Source organism: Paroedura picta, chromosome 5, assembly GCF_049243985.1.
Source record: "Paroedura picta isolate Pp20150507F chromosome 5, Ppicta_v3.0, whole genome shotgun sequence".
NCBI classification, from domain to species: domain Eukaryota; kingdom Metazoa; phylum Chordata; class Lepidosauria; order Squamata; family Gekkonidae; genus Paroedura; species Paroedura picta.
Genome location: NC_135373.1, coordinates 94,882,725 through 94,909,387, shown reverse-complemented (window position 1 = coordinate 94,909,387; position 26,663 = coordinate 94,882,725). Strand labels below are relative to the sequence as shown.

At 41.8% G+C, this 26,663-nt stretch overlaps 1 protein-coding gene across 15 annotated transcripts in view; it reads left to right on the top strand.

The window, feature by feature from the left end:
• Nucleotides 1–26,663, top strand: part of ANKS1B (ankyrin repeat and sterile alpha motif domain containing 1B) — a 421,823-nt gene that overhangs the window by 330,684 nt on the left and 64,476 nt on the right. The window lies entirely within an intron of this gene.

Here is a 26,663-nt window from a genome sequence, read left to right as displayed (position 1 = left end):
GTGAATACTACCATGTGCTAATCTTTCTTTCTTGGGCCTGTAATCAGTTGCTTACACTGGCATGATTTCATTTATATTGGCAGAAGTGTGTTAGAATAAGTGTTTACTGAATCATCTCCTGAAGGCTTCTTCTCCATCTATCCATCCATTATCTATCATCTATCTATCTAATCATAGCAAATGGACTATCATTCGTAAAAGTGTGAGGCAAGTGTTATTTTTTAACAAGCTGTGTACTCATGGCAAATGTTTGCACCACATTTCACACACGCTATCCCCCCCCCCCCCTGTGTAGGAACAAACTGTAATGTCTAATGTGTTTTATCCAGTCGTAACAAAAGAACATTGGAATATTAGCAGATAGATATTTCATCTGAAACACCCTACCACTTTAACACATATGGGTGGGTGGGTGGGTGGGTGGGTGGGGGAGTGGCTGTCTTTAAAGGGTTGGTGACAAAACAGAACTAATGTGTATGTCCCATAACAATCTAGAGAGTAGGAACAAAATTCAAACCTCTGCATTTGGTTAGTACACAATAGACAGCCATGCACTGTCCTTTGGAGAACATTTGTGATATGGTTTGTCAGAGAGCCATTAACTAATCTTAAAGTAATCCCTTAACTTCGCAGACAGCAACTATTTTGGTCACAGTAGCCCTAAAGAAATGTTATGATAGTGTGCTGAAACAGTCGCTGGAATTAAACCCAAGTGGGCTTCTGATTCTTAATTAATTTCAATGGAATTCCAAGGTCTTATAGAAAAGGCAAATAAGCATTTATTTTCTGAAGCAGGAAGCCTTGATCCTGCAATGTTTAATTATTGTCAGGTTCTAATATTCATTCTAATGGCAACATAAAATTTTAAATTTCATGCTCCCAAGGAGACAAATGTATGGGACCACAGTTAACACCATGGTCACCATTGCTATATTGAAGTGCTGTTGAAACAGCCGCTGAGTCTACTGTCACTATGGTGCTGTTTGAAGTTGTTGAGCTGTACTTACCCTTCTGTTTCATGTAAACCGCCCTGGGCCACAAGGGAGGGCGGTATAGAAATACAATTTAAAAATAATAAAATGCAGCTATAAAATGGAGAGTTGGCTATTGTCTTTGGTGTGGTTGTTTCAGTCTTTGTCTTAGAGCAGGGGTAGTTAACCTGTGGTCCTCCAGATGTCCAAGGACTACAATTGCCATGAGCCCCTGCCAGCGTTTGCTGGCAGGGGCTCATGGGAATTGTAGTCCATGGACATCTGGAGGACCACAGGTTGACTACCCCTGTTTTAGAGAATCCTGGCATTTTCTCTAATAAACAAAATATAATGCATGCAAGCTGCAGTTCTGTAGGCTGGTATTTAACTTTTTATATACGAGAGTTCCTGCTAAGCACATCTTTTTGTTTGACTAAAGATAAGTATAAGCAAGTTGTTGCCGAATGAGAACCCTGAAGTAATTAATGCCCATGAAATGAATGAGTCATTTTCTTTGGTATAAAGGAAGGGCATGTACTTTAGTCATTTTAAAAGGCCAGCTTAGTCACTAGAAATAGCTTAAAATGAACTTTTGTGCTGGTTAGTTCTTTTATAAGAATTATAAGATAAGATGAGAGGACATTTAAAACAATACATGAAAAAAAACAATCCAGCGTTATAAATTCTTTTTTTCTGCAACTGGTACTGCTATAAAAAATACTGAACCAGTTAATCTAAACAAATATATTATAAAAGAGGTAGCTGTGTAACTTTAGAAGAAAACGAAGAAGAGTTGGTTCTTATATGCCGCTTTTCTCTACCCAAAGGAGGCTCAAAGCAGCTTACAGTCACCTTCCCTTTCTTCTCCCCACAACAGACACCCTGTGAGGTGGGTGAGGCTGAGAGAGCCCTGATATTACTGCTCGGTCAGAACAGCTTTATCAGTGCTGTGGTGAGCCCAAGGTCACCCAGCTGGCTGCATGTGGGGGAGTGCAGAACCAAACCCGGCATGCCAGATTAGAAGTCCGCACTCCTAACCACTACACCAAGCTGCACCAAAAGGAACAGGGAGATAAAGGCAGTCTAATATTCAGAGTACTCCCAGAACAATTTCCTCTGAAATGAATGGGATTTCCAGTGGTTAATATTTCTAAAGTCACAGCTCACAAATTGCTTTTTTTATGAGGCCCATTCATTGGGCTCACATTAGCATAGTAGAAAAAGAAGAAGAGCTAGTTCTTACATGCCGCTTTTCTCTACCAGGTCTCAAAGCGGCTTATAATTGCCTTCCCTTTCCTCTCCCCACAACAGACACCCTGTGAGGTAGGTGAGGCCGAGATAGCCCTGATATTATAGCTTTATCAGCGCTGTGGTGAGCCCAAGGTCACCCAGCTGGTTGCATGCGGGGGAGCGCGGAATCAAACCCAGCTCACCAGGTTAGAAGTCCACGCTCTTTTAGGATGGTATCGCAAAGCAAAATCCCTGGGGATGTGAATTTGGCATCTGCAGCCATCTACCTATTATTTATAGATTAATTAATCAGTGTTTTAAATTGAAAGTGTAATCATTCTAGTAGCTTAAACCATTTAAAAGTTAAACTATGACATAATATTACATTTAAAAGCAATTTAGACAGGTGCAGTCATGAAAAACTAAGATGTCTTATGTTTTTAGGGGGTTAATGTCTAATTGTTGTGATATTCTTTGAAATTTGTGCAATGTTATAGATTGTCATAAAGTTCCATGTAAATTCTATGTAAATTTGTATAACATCCAGAGCCATAGGGAAGGGTGGTATAAAAATCCAAATAAATAAATAAATAAATAAATAAATAAAACTTAATGACTGTCCTGGAAAATTGAACCTAGTAAATGGACATTCCTTAAAAGAAGAATGTCGTGAAAATTAAGGACCAGGAAGATTTGTAGCTGGAAGATTTAACACATTAATTATTAAATATTGCTATGTATCTTCTCGGTTTGGATTTTTAAATATATTCAAAAGGTAGTCAATGAAGATGGCTACTTACATGACTTCTAATAACAGGCTGTTGTGAAAATTAAATAATGATCATTATGCACTATAAATTAAAACATCTCTGCCTTTGGACCTCTCTCTTAATGTATTTCCCATTAACTTTCATGGCCATTATGATGGCTGATGGTGACTGAATTTAGCCACTGGGTGTTGAAAATGCTACCAAAAACACTCGAGGCACAAGAAGGATTATTTCAGGGTCTTAGTTCTAGTACAGGAAGGCTATAGAAACTAAACGGTCAAGCACTAAATTTCGAGGTAGACATTAACAGTTTTTTTCCAGCTGCAGAACTTTATTATCTAGCCTGTCTCTATCTTTCTGGCAAAGAGTCACAACTTTCTGAGAATTAATAAAGTTTATCTTCAATTCTATATAGAGTTTCTTTATTCTATTGAATTTCTGTCGAGGAAAATAGTGAAATTCCAAATGCCTTTTCATGTACAACTTCCTATGGTTAAATGCACAATCAGCAAAGCATACCCTTAACTGTATGATTTTGTTACCCAATTATGTCTGTCAATATCTAATTGCAATAATTTTTCCAGTATTGATGCAGAACTTTGTCCCAAATTTTTCATTCTTCAAGCATCAGCTAAATTGTTTCCTGCACTTGTTCTGCTCTGTCATATCACCAGATAACAACCATACAGATAACAGCTGCTAGCAGCCATTGTCCTTGTTAAAGTTAACTCCTCAAGATTAGAGTGGCCAAAAGCATAGTTTGAACCAAAGTCCCAAGTTTCTTTTCTCATAATTTACACATTTCCAACACCATGTTTCTTAATTTTTTTCATGTAAAGGGGCATTTTTATTCTTTGCATACACACATACGCACAAGGAATATGGAAGCTGAAACTGGAATTGCCAGTAGCTATAGCTACCATGAGCTGCAAAGAACAATTTGGTGTCGGAAGTGAATAAAGTTAAACAATACAATACAATACAAAAACATTTAATAGCATCCATAATAAAACAGTTTACAAAACAGTTCTATAAATACAGATCTTTAACCGCTCCTGCGGAGTGGATTAAATAAAAGGCTAAGGGCTCCTGGGGAGGAGTTAGGGCGGGACCAGTCCAGGATAAAAACTCGGAGGGGCCCAATCAGGGGGCCAAGTGGCCAATTAGGAGGCGTGTGAAGCGCGCCTCCCTATTGGCCACTTGGCCCACCCTGGACTGGCTACCCAGATGGTTCGGTGCTGGCAAAGGAGCAGGGCCACCACTCCTTTGCCGGCGCCGGAACATTGCCCTTGCCTCTGGAGAGCGCCACAGGGAAAGGAGCGCCGCCGCTGCGGCGCCCTTTCAACGCACACGCCACGAACGACCGGCACCGCCGCCTGGGGGCCCTTGTGCTGCCTCTCTGCAATCCTCCTACGCAGGACGCCCTTCCCGATCGCACCGCCAACCCCACCACCAGCCACCTCACGGTAAGCCTACCCACCGAACGAACCCGTGAACGCCTGCTGACAATTCCTACCCTCCTCCCACCCCCCACCCCCATTCCCATGCCTCACAAACCACCACCCCCACCTTCCATTCCCCGTGCTCCACCGAAACCCTCGCGAGCCCGCCCCTTTGCCGCACACACGCCTACCCGTTTGCCCGGCGTCTCAACCGCACAGCCACACACCCGCCGACAGCCCGCACGACCCGCCCGGGCGCAAGACTTTACTCACAATGAACCATGCATGCGCTGAGCTCCGCGCATGCGTGGTTCATCTCCAACTCTACCTCCTCCCTGCTCCGCCCCCCCAACCTACAGCCATGCACTGACTGTGCCGCATGCCAGCCCCCAGCCCCGTTGGCCCTCACCACCCACACCCACCCACCCCACTGCCGCCTCGGAGCAGCCCGAGCCGCAAGCATACGCGCCAACTGACCTGGGACCCGCCGTGACCGCCGGACCCCGTGGCCGCACATACTTACAGGTTCCCTAGCGCCTGCTGTATTCAAACCACAGCGGGCTTAATTTCTAGTCTATAAAGAAGATAGATCTGTAAATCTGTAAACATATCTGTAAATACAGATCTATAAGAAAAATTACAGCAGGCAAAGGAGCAGCAAATACAAAAAGATAAAACCAGTGACCTTTAGATTTTTGCCTTGTGGGTCATTACTATAGATAAAAACATGACTACCTGTTCAGTGGTTACTGAACAATTATAAATTCAAGAGCCCTGCCATCTGAGACATTAGGGAAAGGTAAAAGTGGGGAGATCAGGTCAGAACGTTGGTTGTTATACAACTCACATCACAGAATGATATGGCAAATTGAGTCTGGTTCTGTATGGCAATTCCTGCAAATTCTTTCATTGTGGGGAATTCTCCTATACCTGCCTTCAACCATTGCAGAAGGAAATACGTTTAGTCTGGCTAACATAAACGCTCTGCGATTAGAAAGTATTATAAGGTTGGAAAAATAATGTACCATAGAGTTTGGGGAATAGGATAGACCAAGAGCTCGTGGAGAACACGGTCCCCTGCACCAGCGTAAATTATCTGGAGATCAATATCCAGGATTCTTCTTTGGATGGTTTGAAAAATGTGGTCCTCTCCAGAGTTAGCTAGACAATCATACCTATGGATTTAATTTTAGAGGCAATGGCCTGAGACCATTTTGAAGTATAATGGTCAGATGGAAGAAGTGCAAGGAGACTATTTGGTAGAGTACTAAAGAAAAAATGGAGCCAGTATTTGATGGATAAAATCCAAGCACGTGATTCAATAGTGTGTAGACCCAGCTCAGCACATAAAGTCAAATAGGTTACCGAATTCGGTAAGCCTAAAATTCTGCGGTAAAAGGCTGCAGACATACAGTCAGCTTCTTTATTCAGAGACTGGATCCATACAGGAATTCCAAAGAGCAGTCAAGGGATCACAGAGGCTTGAAAAACCCGAAGAGCCACAGGCTGGTTGCCCTTCTGGAAGTGGAAGCGACATATGGCCAAGGAAAGACTAGTGTTACGGTGGGTAGACCATTTTAGGTTATAATGAAAAAGAAGCCCCAGATATCTGAAGGACTTCACCTGTTCAATCTTTTTTCCTGCAACTCTCCAAGTGGCATACTTCCAAGATTTAGAAAAGGTTAATATTTTGGTCTTATCAGAATTGATGATATCTAAAGAATTCAAATCACAGAAGGAGATAAATTTACATAAGGAACGTTTAAGACCAGTTTTTGTGACTGAGAGAACCACTGCATCATCAGCATATAATAATATAGGAACCTTGGCTGATTTTAATTTAGGGGGATAAAGTTAAACATTGTGGGTTAGATTAAAAGGTTTTGCAGGCAATTGACAGACGTACCATTGCAATGTTAAGAATGTTGATATGTTTGATTGTGATAAAGTTAACCTTAGAACTGTTTCTAAGTTCACCTGTGTCTTTTGAATGTCTCAGTTTAACCTAGTAGATTAAATTTTACCAGCCAATTTGCCATTGATCACTTGCACCCCATATTATTGTGGGTGAGTAGTTGTTTGGGGGGGGCTGACTTTGTGCAATAAAAGGTTTGCCCCCCAAAAAAATTGTGAAAGAGAACTGTCAATATCCAGTAGAGTTTATAAGTCACTGATGATGCATTGAGCTGTTTTGGGTTGAGAGCTCTAGCAGTGTTCTGTTATAGTGTCTTTGGGGCCTGTCTTGCAACATGTTTTCTCTGGGTATCATTCTGGTTTTCTTTATCTGTTTCTTGACTTCATCAAGAAGGTACTTGAATTCCAGAAAGGTTTGCTGTAGATCTGTCAGGTGAGAATCACTGGCTATATGATTGGAATAGATGAGATTGTAGCATAGAGTCTGGCTGTATTCAGTGGATTGTTTGGTATGTTTAGGATCATAACTGTAGGAATACAGGTATGTTTGTGAGTCTCTGAGTTTCTGGTAGGATGGGTATCCATTGTGTAGTATTACAGCCGTTTTCAGAAAAATTATTTCTTGCATAGATTGATTTATTGTCATGTTGATGGTTTAGATTTTACTTGTGATGTATTGGGCAACTGTCTACAGACAAATATTGTTCATTTGTGTTTCGTGATAGTATTTTTGGATATTCTTTTACATCATTTGTATTGATGTTAAGACTGTTTATATTATTACTTGCTTTGAACCCCATTTTTCTGAGAGAAATGTGAGTTTTTCTCCACAGTTTGTGCATACCTGTGGGGGATCAGGAACTATTGATTAGTGCAGTCCCTGGTTGCTGAATATGTAGGATTGCCAACCTGAAATGGCTGTGATCTTTTCTCCAAGGTTGGGGACAGAGGGCAATGCTAGGGGAGTGAACTTCCCAGCAGTACGCCCTAGTATGTGGGATTCCTCCGGGAGTTATTCTCCCTCCAGTGTTGTTTAACATCTATATGTGCCCCCTTGCCCAACTGGTCTGGAGTTTTGGGTAGGGCTGTCACCAATATGCTGACAATGCCCAGCTACATCTGTTGATGGACAGCCATCCATCCACACTCTCAGATTCTTTGGATAGATGTTTGGAGGCTGTGGTGGACTGGTTCAAGTAGAATCAACTGAAGTTAAATACAGCTATGAAGAAGGTCCTCTGGCTGGGCCAGCATGCCTCAGGTGAATTGGTGCAACTCCTAGCCCTTTATGGTGTCTAACTGCAGGAGCTTTCAGTATTCCACAAGGCCTGCAAAATGGAGCTCTTCTGCCAGGTTTACGGTTGAGGCTGGCATGGTGAGAAGATCTGGTGGGCCCCCTGGTGCTAAGCGATGTTAAGCCTTCTGTCATCTGTGCTCCCTCTTCCCACTCCTCTGTGAAGATGTTATTGGGGGGGGGGGTTAGGAGGTTGAATACCACCATGTCTTTTTTTGCATATTGATTCTGTTGTATGGTTTTATGTCCTAGAATGTTTTAATGGGGTTTTATGGGGTTTTATTATAGACAAATTGATTGTGTCACGAGCCGGTTCCGGGAGTGGTGGGTAATAAGTCTAAATAATAAATAAATAAATAACAGCTTCAGTGACCATCAAGAGTGTGATTCTGGATTTCTCTTTAGCCATGGAGGCCCAAATTATAAATGTCACTCTCCAGACATGTCTTTGTCAGACATGACAAATGGCTTGTATCTGTCAGTATCTGACCTAGCCAACATGATCCATGCAACAGTCATCTCCAGGGTAGACTACTATTACTTGTTCTATGCAGGGCAGGCCTTGAAGTTGCTTCAAAAACTTCAATTGGTCCAGAATGCAGTTGCATAGGTCCTTACTGGGACCCAGGGGAGAGCACATATACGATCTGTATACTCCAGACTGAAGACCAAATCAGGTTCAAGGTTTTAGTTCTTACCTTCAAAGCCCTAAACTATCTGGGACTATTGTATTTGTGGGACTGTCTCTTCCATGGTTTTCCCCAAAGAACTTTAAGCTCCAGTGAGCAAAACTTGCTCAAGACCTCCAGGCCCAAAGAAGTTAAATTGGCCTTGACTATGACCAGGGACATAGCCTGATGGAATGCTCTGTCCAGTGAGATGAGGGCACTGCAAGACCTCAAATAATTTCACAGGGCATATAAGACAGAACTGTTCTTTGGGCCTATGATTCAGGCCTGAAATAACACCACAATATGCTGGCCTCCCTGCCCAAAGTCCATTTAACAAAATCTATCCGATGTTGATACTATATGGTTCCATCTTTTTCTCCTTTTTCTCCCAGGAGCTCTCAGTGATCTAATTTATTTTAGATACTTTTAGAATTTTAATACTTAATATTTAATATCATAGTACATAAAATCATGTCTGTACACCCCAACGATGTGCCGGCCCTATTATTGGCCCGGGGGGGGGTCCTCTCCCATAGGGCCCCTCAGAGAAGCTGGTGCACTGTCAGTCACTGCGGCAGACCCTCTGATTTGCCCTCACTGAGGGGGTGTCCCCCACTGAGGACCAGTCAGAAGTACTTCCATCCCTATGGGGGTCACAAGTCCTGGCAGCCTTTGCCATGGCCCATTGCCCACCCAGGCTGACCGCTGCCATGAGCTGCTGCCCCAGCTGACTGCCTTCCCTCTCCACCCCTTACCTGAGAACAGCTGCTGGGAATCTGCCTGTTTCCCCCACAATGCAGCCCACCATTCCTCAGCATGAGTGCTTGGGGTCGGGGCCACCAATGCTCTCTGTTGCAGCTGCCTGCCTGCCTGCCTGCCTCCATGTGGGGCATAGGGCTGCACTGCTGCTTCCTGGACCTGCACATGCACAGCTGCTGCATGGGGTCCAGGACTGCCTCAAATACACGGTATGGGGTGTTTGCCGCCAGCTCCCAACTGCCCATCCCCAGTGCGCACTAAGCAGCCCTGGAAGCATCCCGGCACTGCCCATTTTAATGGTGGGCTGGCACCCCCCAGCGGGCCTCCTCACTCAGTGTGGGGAGAAGGTGCTGGCAAGCCCCATGGCCACTAGCATTGGCAGGGGGCCCCTGCCAGCTTCTAGCGCGCTGGCGGGGGTGGATATGGCTCCTTGCCCACTTTTTAAATGAACTTCCCCACTGCATCCTCCTTCCCACTCTCCCCTTTCCCTCCATATATGGCGATGGGGTGTGTGTGTACAAAATAAAGTAAAGATACATTTTATTACTTGGTTAAAATTCTCCAAACTCCTTATGCATTTTACCAACAGGCTTCTTCAGGAGAACCTGTTAGTTTTGCAGTGATGCTTCAAAGAGAGTACAGGATCATTGGTGCTTTTTGAAGAATCACAGCAAGACTAACGGATTCCCTTGAAGAAGTCTATTTGCAAAATGTGTAGGTAGTTTGGGGAATTTAAACTGAGTAATAAAATATATTTTTCTTAATTTTGTGCCATCGGCCTTGGACTTATTTTCTTTTTAATCCTATGAACATGTCAAGTTCTGGTTTGATTTCATTCACATTCTGACCTGCTAGATAGAATAACAGCACCATAGAATAGCATGAAGGCAATTCTTTACCAAATAAAGTTTTAGGACAAAAATATTACAGTTTGCAATGATAAAACTGGCATAACAGTTATCTCATTTCTGTGTTGTAGCTCCCAGTTTTATGGCATGCTCGCTAATTAGTCTTTCTCTGAACACTCACAGATTGTAATGACGATTCACTTATAGTATTCTTTCGCCACTGTGTCATGCATTTCTTACTTTTTATCTTTCATAAACTCCCCAGAAATTCTTATCACATTCTGGTTTCAGAAACAGCCATCTGAGAAATGGCAAACAAGACTCTTCAACTGGGAAAGTGTGAAAAGACATACCTCTTCTTCTCCAGCTCTAATTACTGTCAGTTACATGTTCCCTTCCAGAAGAGGGGAATACCATCTGACCATCAAATTTACCCTTCCAGAGCCACATGGTGTAGTGGTTAAAGAGCAGTAGACTCTAATCTGGAGAATTGGGTTTGATTCCCCACTCTTCCACATGCAACCAGCTGAGTAATCTTGGACTAGTTACAGTCCTGTCAGAGCTGTTCTCACAGAGCCATTGTCTTAAAGTTCTTTCAGCCTCATAGAATCATAGAATCATAGAGTTGGAAGGGGCCATACAGGCCATCTAGTCCAACCCCCTGCTCAATACAAGATCAGCCCTAAGCATCCTAAAGCATCCAAGAAAAGTGCTTGAAGACTGCCAGTGAGGGGGAGTTCACCACCTCCTTAGGCAGCCTATTCCACTGCTGAACTACTCTGACTGTGAAATTTTTTTTCCTGATATCTAGTCTATAATGTTGTACTTGTAGTTTAAACCCATTACTGCGTGTGCTCTCCTCTGCAGCCAACAGAAACAGCATCCTGCCCTCCTCCAAGTGACAACCTTTCAAATACTTAAAGAGGGCTATCATGTCCCCTCTCAACCTCCTTTTATCCAGGCTGAACATTCCCAAGTCCCTCAACCTATCTTCATAGGGCTTGGTCCCTTGGCCCCAGATCATCTTTGTTGCTCTCCTCTGTACTGTCAAGAAATCCCAGGGTTTCATAAAACTCTGGTTGAGAAAGCCTGCAGTAGGGAAACAGGCAGCTCCAAGGGAATGGTCTATCCCCCGCCCCCTCACCATTCCTTGGCTGTTACATAGATAAAAGTAGTATTATTCCTACAAGTTCAAGTATTACTGCAGAAGATCTTGTCCAAGTGCTTGAGGAATTATTTTTCAAACTGAAAGAAGAATAGAATGAAATTGCTTTTAAATCTGTAGATGCCTGTTGGACATAGAGTCAGTTCAGACATTGCAATTGAATTCACTGATCAATGGACCATAAATAAATTGATGATGGTGATGGTGATGGTGGCACTGCAGTTGAAGGGGCAGTATGCAACATGGAAGCAGTGTGCAAAAGTATCTTTTCAACTATGTTTCTACTAGTTTCATTCCACCGGTGGCAGTCACAGGATTCAGGATGGGCCTAAACCAGATGACTAGTCAAAGCTCAGGCTGGATTTCACCCAGATAAATGCTTGGAAAGCACTGTTTGTGATGCACATGGCCCCTGAACAAATCCCCAATCTTTTGGGTGAAGATCAGAGTGGCTCAGAAAATGAAACCCGCCCTGCAACTCTGTTGCAAAACTGCTGGGCAACAATGGTAGGTAGTAGCCTTGGAATTGTAGCCTTGGAAACACAAATAGGAACTTGCAAAGTTTTACAGGCACTCCTGTCTGACAAGGAGAATTTCTATTCATCACAATGGGATGGGAAGCTATATAAGTGGCCATATTGCACATCCTCCTTTTCTTCATGTTGCATTTTCAGCCAGAGAGGGTATACTCACAAAAGAGCTTTGCTGTTGTGGGGCCAAATTGGCTAGCTTACTCTGTCAGGGGTCAAGGGCTATACAGACAAGAAAAAAGAAAACACTGTGAGAATGCAGTAATGAAGTGGTAGTTACCTAAACATGAATAGTAAATGTACAAATATCCATAGAAGGACTAAATTAATATTACATAATACAGAACCATCAAATATGGAAAATTCTTTTTAATGTGATGTCATTGTTTACAAAAAGTCTGCTATCAAACCGATACATTTTGAAAAACAATTCCAATACATAGTTACCAATTGGCACAAAAACCAACACATTAATATATAGTACAAAGATAGCATAGTAACCAGACAAAACTTGTTCATAAGTAATTATAGTTGATGCAGTAGAATTATAGCTAGAAAAAGACAAAATGGGTCTCTGATAACTCCCCATTTTGGTCTTGCCTTTCTCACTTATCTTCAAAACAAGTATTTTGAAGAAGTATCCTGTTAAATGGGAGTTCGATCCTAGCCGCCAGCTCAAGGTTGACTCAGCCTTCCATCCTTCTGAGATCGGCAAAATGAGTACCCAGATTGCTGGGGGGTAAACGGTAATGTCTGGAGAAGGCACTGGCAAACCACCCCGTATTGAGTCTGCCATGAAAACGCTGGAGGGTGTCACCCCAAGGGTCAGACATGACCCGGTGCTTGCACAGGGGATACCTTTACCTTTACCTTATCCTGTTAAAAGGTAGCAGACTAAAAACAATGTTCTGTTAAGAAATTGTGTCTTCAAAACCATGTAATACACAGCTTGCTACTCCATTATAATACTCACATATTTATGTTAGATCAAGTCTCCGTGTGAACATATATCCCTCAAATGTGCTAATGATCTCAACCTTATGTAAAAAATCAAAAAGGTACTAGAAAAATCAATTTAATCAAATGTAAACCGAAGGCATTTTAGAGAAATATTCACAGGTCTTCTTAGATAGTCAAGCCTTACAAACTGACTCAAAGTCTAGATGTATGCAATCCTGGCTTTGCCTCTGGGTTCCTCTGTCTTCTGCTTAGGCTGCTTGTTTGTTTTGATGTGAAAGGTGTAAAAATTGGAGTTTTATCCAGCATTTTGGTTTAGCATGATCTAATTTATTGGTTTCTTTTCCTTTTTTGTTTTCATTTCATTCCCTCCCTGCTCACTTCAGGTCACGGTCATGATTGTTTTTTGGCTGCTTTCTTGTGCTGCTTTGGGGGTGGGGTAATTAAAATTAGTTTTCTGCCATTTTATCTAGAAGACACACACTGGTTTGCTTTTTGTTTTGTGGTGATCTTGTTTGTCTAATCTCCACTGCGCTGACTTCTCTGCTCTCCATTTGAAATCCCTCTCCACTTGAAACTTAGGTTGCTGCAGTTGTGAGTGTCCTTCATAGCACAGGGGGTTGGACTAGATGACCCATGAGGTACCTTCCAACTCTATTATTCTATGATTCAGTTCCAGTGGTGAATCTCCAAACTGTTTGCTGTGGTTGCCATTTTTAAAATGGTAATATTCTTGATTTCATGGCATGACAATTGTTGTGTATGCAGTGAAGTGGACCCACAGAGCAGGAACCGCAATTGAAACAGCGAGGACACTAAATGCTATTGGTTAAACAAGGGGGATCAATCCTGCCACTGGATCATTTGAATGGTCCAATGAGTTTAAATCAGGGATCTTGCAAGGAGCCAATCACAGGCTCTGGTGGGAATCTGGGGCTGTTTATAAATTCAAGTGAAGGGATATGTTCATTTGGTGTGATCTAATAAAGTGTTGATGTTTCACTCAATGAGCGACTCTGCATGTTATTTAATTAATTATATTATATTATATTTATATACCGCCCTCCCCAGAGGCTCAGAACCCCTCTATTCAATAATAGTGTAAACTAGTCTACAGTTGGGGGCAAATTATATCATCATCCATTGATGATCATCATAACAAACAAACAGCAAAGGCTCAATGGATCATTTGGTATGTTTAAAGATGGTAACTGGAGGCATGCAGGTATGTTTATTGGTCAGTTGGTTTCTAATATAAGGTGGTGTCAATGCATCCACTGTGGATATTACCATACACACACTGTAAACAGGCACCAAAGGCTCACAGAGGCACCTAAACAGTAATTCACAGTTCAAATGAATTTTCCTTCCTGTAACAATGTGCCTTTTAAAACTGGAGGCAGCAGCAAATGAGTGGCAGGCGGGTGGATGCTGTTATTTGAGAAAACGGCATAATTATGCAAAATACACACCCAAATTCATTTGGACACATCCAAACAGCCTACCAAATGATTAGCTTCCTGCATGCAGCTGGCAAGTAGGACATGAGCCAAACCAGTGGCTGTTCAAGCATGCCTGCACCTCACTTGCAATGTCCAGATGACTTCTTTTATAAGACTTATGTAGATGTTAATTTGCAAAGGGACTCCATAGCACAAGGGCCATGTACACTAGGCTCCCAGCACCATCTGCTGGTACTTACCTGAGAGATATGAACAGAACCATTGAACTGTGATGTTATTATCGGTATTCATCCCATATAGCTAGTCCAAAAGTGAAAGCTGCTGAAAGATCCAGGAGAATCAGCAAGGTTGTAGTTCTTCTGTCTCTTGCCTGGTTAAAGTAATCAAGTGCTCAAGGAAAAACTTTGTCAGGAAGCTGGACTGAAATAAGTCTTAAGTAATCAATTTCATTCAAAACAGGAGATTTACAGTTGCCACTTGTCTGAACATCTTGCTCAAAAAGGGTAGTGCTGTATTTAGAGTAGGGTTGCCAGCCAGTGGCTGGCAGAGTTAGAGATATGGGAGGCACATAATTGGGCAAAGGTGTGACATCAGTTCCAGGGGAAACCTGGATGTGATGTCATGCCTCTCTAGGAATCACTAGAAACTCTAAGATGAAAAAATATTTTCCAGTGATTTCTAGAGCTGACAACTGTCAGGAACCTGGTGATCTTGACCGAGAGGCACTTGCTCAAGAACACAACCAACCAACATTCGCCTGTCTACTAAGCATAGAAAGTTAGTTTATTCATACAGTCAATGACAAGCAAATGGTATACAATAAGCACAGACTTAATGAATCCAAAAGACGCATTATTTGAACTTATTACCTTGGTCAGAGACCACAACAACCTGGCAGTAATTTTCACATACTATCGATTTTATGCAGAAATTTTTGAAGATTTTTGTTTGTTTGTTTGTTTGTTTTTAAGAGGTTGTTCTCTGGCCTCCCAGCCTACTGAGAGAAGGAAATAAAACCAAGATTTGTCAAGGCAGAATTTGAGTGAGTGTATACTATCTAAATCCTAGTTTGACAAACTATAGTTGGAACAAACCATTGTTTTTGTGTTCTGTCCCAACTGAGCTTAAATTTCATTTGCCTGTGTAGCACTTTAGGGTTTTTTGGGTTTTTAAATTTTTTTTGCAAAATTGCCCGTCTACCCTTGGAATTAATATATTCCAGATCTGACCTTCATTTTTCTTTGTATTGTCTCTTAAGTAGAAATATAGCATGTGAAAACCAAAAACCTTTGAGAAAGTGTGTGAAACTCAGCGATGTTTGATGCATATTTATATAGTTCCATACTGATACTGATGAATTGGCTCCAAGATCTATTTCTGAATTTTTGATCAAGGTAAATGCCTTGTTTCTCCTTAAACCAGTCCATCAAACCTCTTATTTCCGCAGGATCAGTATAGCTGGAGGTTAAGAAAAAATTTTCAGCTGTTCACAAAACGATTATTAAATAAATCCATAAAATGCCTAGATTATTTATAACACATGGTAACAATAAAGGGGAATGATGTGTATTCAGAAATAGATAGTTAGATAATCTTCATATTATTGCTGCAAAGTAATTGTTTTCAGGAGCAACAGATGTTTCAGGCAGCTGGTAAAAATAAAATTTTGCATAGTAATGACAACTTTTAACCTACCGCTGGCCCATGGGCAGCCATTTTGGCACCAGTTTCAAAAAACATATATATCTTTGAAATGTGAGTTGTGTTAGTATGGAGTAAGGTTCATTACAAGCCATAACAGTTTAATGTCTCGGGAGTATTTCTGGCATACTGACTGCTAATGGAATTCTATTATCAATTGCACATCATTGCAGGTCTGCAGATCTCTCTGGCATAGCAAGTCTAGAGTAATTTTCAAAATATTTATACCATGTCTTTCGTTGGGGAATAATTATTTATATTTATTTATAAATTATTAATTTATTAATTATTTATATTTAATTATTATTAATAATTATTTATTATTTCCTAGTGAGCAGTCTGCCTTAAACTAAGCTGAAACCATTGGTTTATTAGGGTCAGTATTTACTTGGGCTGGCAGCAACTCTCCAAGGTCTTAGGCACAGGTCCAATTGCCTACTACCTGTCTGTGAAAGCTGGAGGTGCCAGGGACTGCATAACGAGCAGATATTCTACAACTGAATCCTTGTCCCACAGATGCAGGTAGTGCAGGAAGAATGGAAGTTAGTAACCAGTCCTTGAATATGAATAACTGCCTGAATAACCTTTGATGGCTGTTTTGGGAGTTTGTGATAAGATTTTATACTTTTAAAGATAGGAATTAAATGTCTCTGTAGGATTCAAAACCTTTTGTAACTCTGTGGTTTAGGATGGAGGATATAGTGTAATGTTTGACCAAGTTATAACTGCCTGAAAACATGTAATCATAATGAAGAACAGTATAAAATTATATGAACTGCCATGTGGGAAACAGATTTAAATACAGGATTGTTGGCACACTTTTGGGATTCTGAGGTGTTAGGAGAAGAGTTGGTTTTTATACCCCACTTTTCACTGTGCGAAGGAGTCTCAAAGTGGCTTACAATCATCTTCCCTTCCTCCTCCCACAACAAACACCCTGGGAGGTAGGCTGAGAGAGCTCTGGCAGGACTGCTCAGTTAGAACAGCACTATCTCTGTGATGAGTCCAAGGTCACCCAGCTGGCTGCATGTGGAGGAACAGGGAATCAAACCAGGGTGTAAACTGCACGGAGCTTTTATTCCAACCCCAGATCGATTCAGTCCCTGCCCTCTACACAGAATGCGATTTCTGTTTTGATTTGGGGCGATTTTAATTTTCCCTCTGCACCAAGGAGGATTGATCCGGAGTCACCCTACCATTTCTTCGCCATATCCAGGAGTCCTTATAATCTTCGATATTGGAATATTCAGAAAGCATGAGAAAGCACTCCCTCCGTGGTAGAGCAGTTCTGATTGGCCAGCTGACTCTGTGATACAGAAGCTCTGATTGGCCATACCTGCGAAGCCAGCCAAGACTGTTAGCTTTTCTTAAAGAGGAAGCCCTAATTTTCTTTCTGTAGAAGCTGCAGAAGCCCTTACTTCTGTGGATAGAGATTTGCCTCGTGGTTTTTTCCCTCCCTTCTCTGTTGTCTTCAATCCCCCCCATTCAAGAAAAGAAAGAAAGAAATAGGCTCTGTCTGGGCTTGGCTCCCCCCCCCCCTTCTGAGTTTTCCCAATCAAGTGCAGAACACTTTTCTGTTTCAGTGGGGGGGGGGGGGGAGAGGAAGACCCGAGTTCAAATCGATCTGAATTCAGCAGGATCCACACCGAAAAAAACAAAGTAAGTGCAGAATGAGCCCAGGCTTGCCAGATTAGAAGCCGTCGCTCTTAACCACTACACCATGCTGGCTGTCCGGTTAGTCACGCCTTTCCTCGTGTACTTCTTCAATGAAAAGAGCTAAACAACTTTAAAGAGAGAGAGAGAGAAAACTGGGAACGTAGTATGATGATGTAATAAATCATTATTGTTGAATTGTGATCTGTCAATTGCCGTTTTGTTCTAAAGCCTGAAAATGGCTTCCAATAGCACAGTCAAGGAAAACAGGGGAAACTACTGTGTAATTCTAATAGTACCTGATTTTTTAAAATACATATATTCCTAAAATGCAGTAAAATTAGATTCAGACATGGTCACTGTTGTTAATACATCTCTTATAAACCTCATATTGGAAGCGGTTTATAAATTAACTATTAAATTCAAACATTCTATTTTGTGGAGAGCTTTTTCTTTTCTTTTCTTACAATTTCAGGGCATGCAGATGGATTATTCAGTGTTCTTTATGAATGTTCTTTTGACATAAAACCAAGTTTATTTCTCAGAGTAGCTGTGACATGTTCTGTTGCTAGGTAACAAGGTAGATCTGTGTTGCTTTATTTGCTCAAAAACAGATGAGTTGCTGTTAGCAGCAGTGACATAAAATGTATAATAAGTTATTATTGGGATGGCTGAATATATTCATTCGGTATGACTGGAGATATAATTATTTTTATTTGTATATGGAAGCAGGTAGATTATTTTCTTGGATTAATTAGATAACTATCAAACTAATCAATGCCTGATATTTCTTAAACTAAAAATGTAAAAAATCCATATAGATAGGCATGTTACACCTAGGAATGCATTACTGCATTAAAAAAATTCTTACCAAGAATAAGTATTCAATTAAGATTTTTCTTTTACAGTCCACCTGTTATCCAGCCATACCTGACTTGCTCATTGAACAATTAAGCGTGCTGATCAACCTGGTCTGTCCCCTGTGGCAACTCACCAATTTTGTTTTGCTTCCATTTGAGAGACATCAGATGTTTTGGCAGGCTTATGAGTTTGCTTATAAGTCTGAAAACCTAATAAGTAGCTTATTTGCTTCCCAAGACACTAGCACCCTATATTTTTTCCTCTTTTGCAGGTGTAAGGTCTATCATCAACCTTTTTTTTCATCCTAGGATCTTCTGAAAATATATTAATCATCATGTGAAGAGGATAGATGGTTTTATGCGGATACAGTCCATTGATATCCTAGTAATTTTCTTACCCTTATGGTATTCAAACTTTATCACCAAATACTACTTTGTGTTAGTTCATAGTATCAGCATTTCACCCTTCATAATGACTATTATGAAGCATTTCAAGCATCCCCTAAAAATGATATCTTAATCCATACAGATCTTGTAATTGGTTTCCTGTTTGCAAGTCAGCCTGCTTTAGGAAACATGACTTTTAAAGAACTCTACAGAAGGACAGGCCTGTATTTTGCAGTGAACAACAAAAGAGCGAACAAAATAACTCAACTATGTACACAAGCTAGGAATCTTGAAGGATGTGCAGCAGAAGAATATATTCTGTAACCACCTCCCCATAAAATATCTGCCATCCTATTCTAAAGTTCTCTGTCCCTATATTCTGAATTCAAGTTATAGTAGTCACTAGATAAGTATATCTGTGGTTATTTGCTGTTAGGTAGCTGAAAATTATTGTAATGTAAAAATGATAATTTTTATTTTATTATTTATTTATTTAGATTTATATACCGCCCTCCCCGAAGGCTCAGGGTTTTTGTGAGAAAGGGAATAATTCTGTTTGCCTGCATTATATTTTATTATTCTTTAAGTATTCATTCAAATAGGGCAGGCATCTTGTTGATGAAAATCATATTTATCCTGCTTAAAAATGGTGTAGGGATATTCAGAATGAAATCAAGGGCTGAATCAATTGCAATGTAGATTACTTCCCTACATGAGGTGGAGAACAGGGATAACATTGTACCATATGTATAAGCTGGGATCTGGAAATTGTCTGCACAATCTGAGATAGGTGAGAGATAAGATTGGCTTCCCTGCTCTCCATTCCAGCACTCATGGGGAGCAAACTGTACACATTATATTGAGTTTTGCCCTAAGTTTACATTTTAAAACATTAAGATGAATTATGGAATGAAGGTATATTCATTAGCCTCAGTTATTTCAAATAAACATTTCTGGTATGCCAGCTATTTAAAATGTCATCAAATGGAGGACAACATCTAATACATCTGTAGACTCTGGCCATCCCATGCAGAAGTATTATCAAATCACCATAATTAGAAATTGGAGGAAACAGAGAATATCCTGTCTTGTGGATCCACCAAATGAGCATCTTTAATTGGTGGAACAGTCAGAAGGGCATCTTTCTGGGATCTTAATTCTAGAGCAGGAATGTATAGGAGAAGACAATCCTTCAGATACTTTTGTTCCAAGATATGTAGGGTTTTTTTCTCATCTTTCTCCAAGGTGCATCAGGCATAGATAGTTCCTTCACACAGGATTTAGAGGGAAAGTGGGAGATAATCCCGAGTGTCAGCTTGATTACAAGAACAAAAGAAGGTATACTGGGCCCTGATTGCGTATGGCCTTAAAGGTAATTACCAAAAGCTTTAGCCTGATCCAGAATTCGACTGGCAATCACTGTAGTAGATGGACAGTGGGCCAAATGTGGGACCTCCATGCTGTTGCTGGCTGCTGCGTTTTGGATCAACTGTAGTTTCCAGATCAAGGCTAAGGGCATGCCTGCATAGAACGAGTTGCAGAAGTCCAGTCTAGAGATGACAGTCACATGGATCATTATGGCTATGTGTTCCGGGGCGTTTGGCTTGGTGGAACTCGTAAAATGCCAGCTGCGCTACTTTTGTGACCTGGGCTTCCATTGTGAGGAAAGTATCCTGGATTATGCCCAGGTCCCTGGTGGAGTGAGTTGTGGAGAGTTGCACAGCATCCAGGGTGGGCACGTGTGCTTCCTTGAATGGACCCTTCCCACCCAGCCATAGAACCTCTGTCTAAGAAGGATTGAGATTCAAACGACTCTGCTTGAGCCATCTTGTCACTGCTTCCAGGCAGCTGGTTAATGTTTCTGGGAGAGAGTGCAGCCATACACCAGGAAGAGTTGGGTGTCATCTGCATATCGACGACAACCCAGCCTGAACCTCCATACCAGTTGTGCAAGAGGGTGCATGAAGATGTTGAATAAAATAGGAGAGAGGACTACTCCCTTAGGGGACTCCACAAGTAAGCTGTCGATTTTCTTTCTCTTATTGTAACCCTCTGTCCATGACCCCGGAGGGAGGAGATCAGCCACTGAAGGGTGAATGTGATGCCTTGTATTCTGGCATCGGCGAGCTAAGAGCTTATGGTCGACTGTGTTGAATACTGCTGAGAAGTCTAGTAATATCAGTCATACCAACCCATCTTGATCCAACTGGTGGTGGAGGTCATCCGTCAGGATGACTAGCGCTGTCTCTACCCCATGGCCAGGCCAGAAACCTGACTTGAGATAAGTCTAGAACCAAAGCTTCTTCTAGGAATGCTGTTAGTTGATTTGCAACAGCCTTTCTACCATCTTCCCCAGAAAGGCTAGGTGCGAGACAGGTCGGTAGTTGTCGGACTCTTATGGGTCTAAAGATGTTTTTTCAGTAGCGGGCATAACACTGACTCTTTCAGTCCCTCTGGGAATTCTCCCATTGGGTTGATTATCTCCCAGAGGGAGCCCCTTATATCAGATGTTTTCAGGAGCCAAGTTGGGCAGGGGTCTAGTGGACATGTGGTTGGTCTCGCTACTGTTAGCATCCTATCAAAAGCTGTCTATTACTGTGGCCATCACTATATCCTCTGGCAGTGAATTCTACATTTTAATCATACGCTGTGCAAAGAAGTATTTTCTATTATCCTTCCTGAATATACTGTCCATCAACTTTATTGGATGCCTTTGAGATATAATATTTTGAGAGAGGGAGTTTTATTTTAGTCAGCTCTCTCCAACTCATGCATAATTCTGTAAACATACTTATTATCCCTAAATTATTTTAAAATATTTTGTATTAAATATGAGATTCTAACTATATACCTTTATATATTATGAATATTCTTGCTGAAATATTTTTATGGGATAATATAATGCTTGATTTGTTTGATTTACATTCTATGTAGTTTATGCATTCTGGGTAATATCATGGAACAATATAAGGTTCCATCTAAAAATTGCTGGGGGGAAAGGGTCACTGTGCGGTTTTCAGAGGACCAGAGGTGTTTGACTGTTAGGATATATATGCAGTACATCATCTCATAGCTCTATGAAAAGGAAAAAGATTTTTGCATGGAGACAATGGGCTTGATACACTGCTTCCTTAGCAGAGAGTGACAATGACAACAGGTATTCATCTCTTCCACATCCTCTTAGCAGTCATATGTTACCTCAGTCAGTAAAAGTTGTTTCTCAAAGTTGCAGAATCTGCCTGGATTAATAGTAATATAGATCAGCAATCTACAGTGAGGGGAGGGAAGAGGTGGAACTGTGTTGATGGAAGACAGAGCTATTTCACCCACTTCTCCATCCTCCTTGCAGCCATATAGACCCATATGTCTATCTTGCAAGGGTTGGAAAAGACTGCTTGAGGAGGGGGCTTGGGGGGGCGGGGGAGAAAAACAGGTCTGTGATTGCTCGATCTAACCCCTCTTCTATAGTTGTTGTCATTGTCTATCCTGGGTATTACCCACCATGTTAATGAAATGACTCATATCCTGGCCTGTAATATTCCAAATATTACTTCTGCCCCAAATACAGCTGTTGTACATGAAGACTTTTCCATGTTGTGATGCAAATAAAGATATGAATATTACAGATGTAGTATTACAGTGAAGCAAAAAATGTAATAGTGGTTCTGTTCAAAGGGGTTGAGGATATTCCACCAATTTTAGTTCTAACATTATTTTCAGTTCATGCCATAAGGCAAGAGTTCAAGAGCATGCTCTGTTTGATGATGTACATTTTGATCCATTAGAGCATATTAGTTTTGTTAATTCTCTCATTACTGGATCAGCAACATCCAGTTCCAGAGTCCATGAGGCAGACGTTTTTTTTTACCCCACTAGTGCACTGAGATCGATAAGCAGTGGGGAGGAAAATTTCCTCTAGCCAGCAGGCTTGCAGGCTTTCAGCCTTAATATCTAAGTTAATGAAACATCTTACCTACTGAATTACATTTCTAACCATTACCCCCACTTTAAAATGCATGAAAAACGGACTACTTCTACTACAGCAAAATTATTTGCATCATCATTCAGTGCACAATGAACAGGTGCAGTTATAAACATAGTTCTATAGTCCACTAGATTTAGTAAGGTTAGAACAATGTAACTCTACTTAGGAATTTATTTAATTTATTTATAATCCAATGTATAGCCTGTGACTCCCACACAGTGGCTCATGGCAGGTAACAACAATCCCCCACAGTAAACCCCCCCCCATAAAACAATCATAAAATCCCATTAAAGCCTACTCTCAGTGGCAAAGAAACTTCCTCCCACCAGCTCCATAGACTTCTTAAAACTACCTCAGAGGACAAACCCAGGGACAGCCTGTTGACCTGGTTTACTCAGGGAAGGGCCAAGATCTTACTCACCAAGACCTCAACCAAAGACCTGGAGGAAGAGCTCTGTTTTGCAGGCCCTGTGGAACTGAGAAAATTCCGTCAGGGTACTCAGCTTTCCCGGGAGCTCATTTTACCAGGTCAGGGCCAGGACCAAAAAGGCCCTGGCCCTGATCAAGACCAGGCATAACGCCCATGGGCCAGGGATCTCCAACAGATTTGTATCCACAGAGCAAAGTGTCATGTCGGGAGCATAAGATATGTGGGGCCCAGACCATGGATGGCCTTAAAGGCCATCCTTGAACCTGATCCAGGCTGCAACCAGTAAACAATGCAGCGGCCTCAGCATAGGCTGAATTTGGGCCCTCCAAGGTGTTCCTGTGAGGACCATAGCAATTGCATTTTGCACCTGCTGCAATTTCCAGGTCAGGGACAAGGGCAGGCCCATGTAGGCCAAGTTACAGAAGTCCAGTCTGGAGGTGACAGTTGCATGGATAACTGTGGCCAAGCAATCACTTGACAGATAGTAGCCTCACTTGGTGCAGGTTGAAAAATGCCATTCAGACTACTCCTGTGACCTGAGCTTCCATTCAAAAGGCAGGCATCCATGCACGCCAAGATATCTGGCCAAGGGTAAGATGTTAAGTTGCACCCAGGCAGTGTGGGCAGGCACACTTCCTGATCCATCACCTTCCTGCCCAGCCACGGGACCTCCGTCTTGGTTGGGCTGAGTTTCAGGTGACTTTGCTCTAACCATCCAGCTACAGCTTCCAAACATCTGGCAAATGTATCCAGGGGGAAGTCCAGGTGGCCATCCATCAGGAGATAGAGCTGGGTGTCATCTGCATATTGGTGACAGCCCAGCCCATCGCTATAGACCAGCTGGGCCAGTGGGCTCATAAAGATGTTAGACAAAGTGGGGAAGAGAACTGCTCCCTGCAAAACCCCTCAAGGGAGTAGATATGGATTGTTGCTTTTCAATGTATTTCACAGGAATATAGGCAACTCTTTTGTCTATGACTGCAAATAAATTTGATTTGAAGTATATTTCTAGGCAACTTTAAAACAGTAACCTTAGAACGTGTGGCCAAACTATGGCTCTCTAGATGTCCATGGACTACAATTCCCATGAGCCTTTGCCAGTATACTGCTGGTAGGGGTTCATGGGAATTGTAATCTATGGTACATCTGAAGAGCCATAGTTTGGCCACCCCACCTTAGAATAATTATTTAAATGGTCCAATTAATACTACACTGTATTTCTACATAACCAAATATTTGCCTTGCTTTCCCAGATCCATGATGATCACTCTTCATTTCCATAACAGCATCATAAAGACCCTATAGAAAGGGTTGGAGGTTTGGCTGGTCTCCTTATGCCCCACTGATCTAAAGCCATTAAAACATCTGGTTGAGAACAGCACAACAACTGTGATCACTTGCTCTGGGGTTTTCAGTTGGCAGAGAACAGTGCCACTGTTGACCTCTCTTCTTTAACCATCCTGACCTTTGTGATCAGCACATCTGTTCTTGTTCTGATGGTACAATTAGTGAAGCACAAAAAGAACAATTACATATCTTGTAGGTTAGAATTTAAATGATTCTCTGAAATGTAAATTGTCACCTTATTATTGTAAAGAAAACAATAATTTTCCAGGGCAGCTTCATATTGAAGTCAATTTTATGCTTGATGCCCAAACTTTTTATAATATAAATGTTATCTATTTTACATGAAATTTGTTGATTGCAATATGAACTTGGAAGTTAAATTTAGTTTTGCCAGCATGGTCTTATCTGTGAAAATGAAGAAGAAGAGAAGAAGAAGAGTTGGTTCTTATATGCCGCTTTTCCCTACCCGAAGGAGGCTCAAAGCGGCTTACAGTCACCTTCCCATTCCTCTCCCCACAACAGACACCCTGTGAAGTGGGTGAGGCTGAGAGAGCCCTGATATCACTGCCCAGTCAGAACAGTTTTATCAGTGCTGTGGCGAGCCCAAGGTCACCCAGCTGGTTGCATGTGGGGGAATGCAGAATCGAACTTGGCATGCCAGATTAGAAGTCCGCACTCCTAACCACTACACCAAACTGGCAAAATAATAATAAATTGCAGCTATAGGAGACTCAAGCTTTTTAACAACCTGCTCTAAAAAAATTTTTGCTTCAAGTCATTGACTTATGACAATTCTGTAGCATTTTCAAGGCAAGAGACATTTGGAGATAGTTTGCCATTGACTGTTTCCGCATTAGGAGACATACCTCACTTTGTTTTAGCGTCAGTTTGAATTTCCTTGACTGCGTCAACTCTAGGCTTTCCACATTTTAGCTTTCCTCCTCTCATTTTCTAGGCTGAAATAAGTTATATGCCTTCCACATCCAAATCTGACAACATGTTTTGCTCCCTTCCCCTTTTCAATTTTCTTTTTTTGCAAAATGGTGCCTAGCTGCACCCTTCTTTTTGTTGCAGCACTTAATTTTATTTATTTTATTACATTTCTATATCGTCCTCCCCATAGACTCAGGGCGGTTCACTTGGAGTGTAAAGTAACTGTACATCAAGCTCAATTTTACATATTGAATAGAATAATGACAATGGTAATGATAATGATAACAATGATATAACAATTTAACAGAATAATAATCAAACAGGTCCATAGTTGTTCAAGTCAGGAGCATGGATTCCTGGGAGGGAGGTTCAGGGGGGGCCCAGTAGGTGTTGTTGGCTCTAGTCAACCTCAACCAAATGCTGGTAAAGGAGTGAACTTTTCATGCCCTGCAGAATGGCTTTAATTCCATTAGAGCCCTGATCTCTTCTGGGAGTTTGTTCTACTAGGTGGGGGACAGAAGAGAGAAGGCTCTGGCCCTGGTTGAGGTCAAGCAGGCTTATTTGGAGTCAGGGATCACTAGCCAGTTTAAGGTGGTGGAGCGCAACGCTCTTTGAGGAGTATAGGCAGAAAGGTGGTCTCTTGGGTACACTGGGCCCTGACCACATATGGCCTTGAAGGGGATTACTGGAACCATTAGTCTGATCCAGAATATGACTGGTAGGCCCTGCAGTTATTGGAGGATGGGCCAGATGTGGGACTTCCATGGTGTTGCTGTGAGAACCCTGGCCACTGCATTTTGGACAGACCTGCATAGAGCGAATTGCAGAAGGCTAATCTAGAGGTTACTGTTGCATGGATCACTGTGGCTATGTGTTCTGGGGCAGGTGGAGCATTAGTAGTTTGGCTTGGCAAAGGTGGTAGAATGCCAGCCCTGCTGATCTTGTGACCTTGAGCCTCCATCGAGAGGGAAGCTTCCAGGATCACGCCACTGATAGCTGCATACCATCCGGGTTGGGCAGGTGCCCTTCCTTGCATGGTCCATTCCTGCCTAGACATCTTTGAAGGCCTGAGCTTCAGATGACTCTGCTTGAGCCATTTCATCACTGCTGCTGACTGATGCTTCTGGGGGAGAGTCAGGATGGTCATCCATCAGGAGAAAGAGCCGGGTGTCATCTGCATATTGATGGCATCCCAGCCTGAACTTCCATACCAGTTGGGCAAGAGGGTGCCTGAAGATATTAAATCGGATTGGAAAGATGACTGCTCCTTGTGGGACTCTGCATGAGAGTTGTTGGTAGCTTGGTGATCTCTCTCCTAATACTTCCCTCTGTCCACGACCCTGGAGAAAGGAG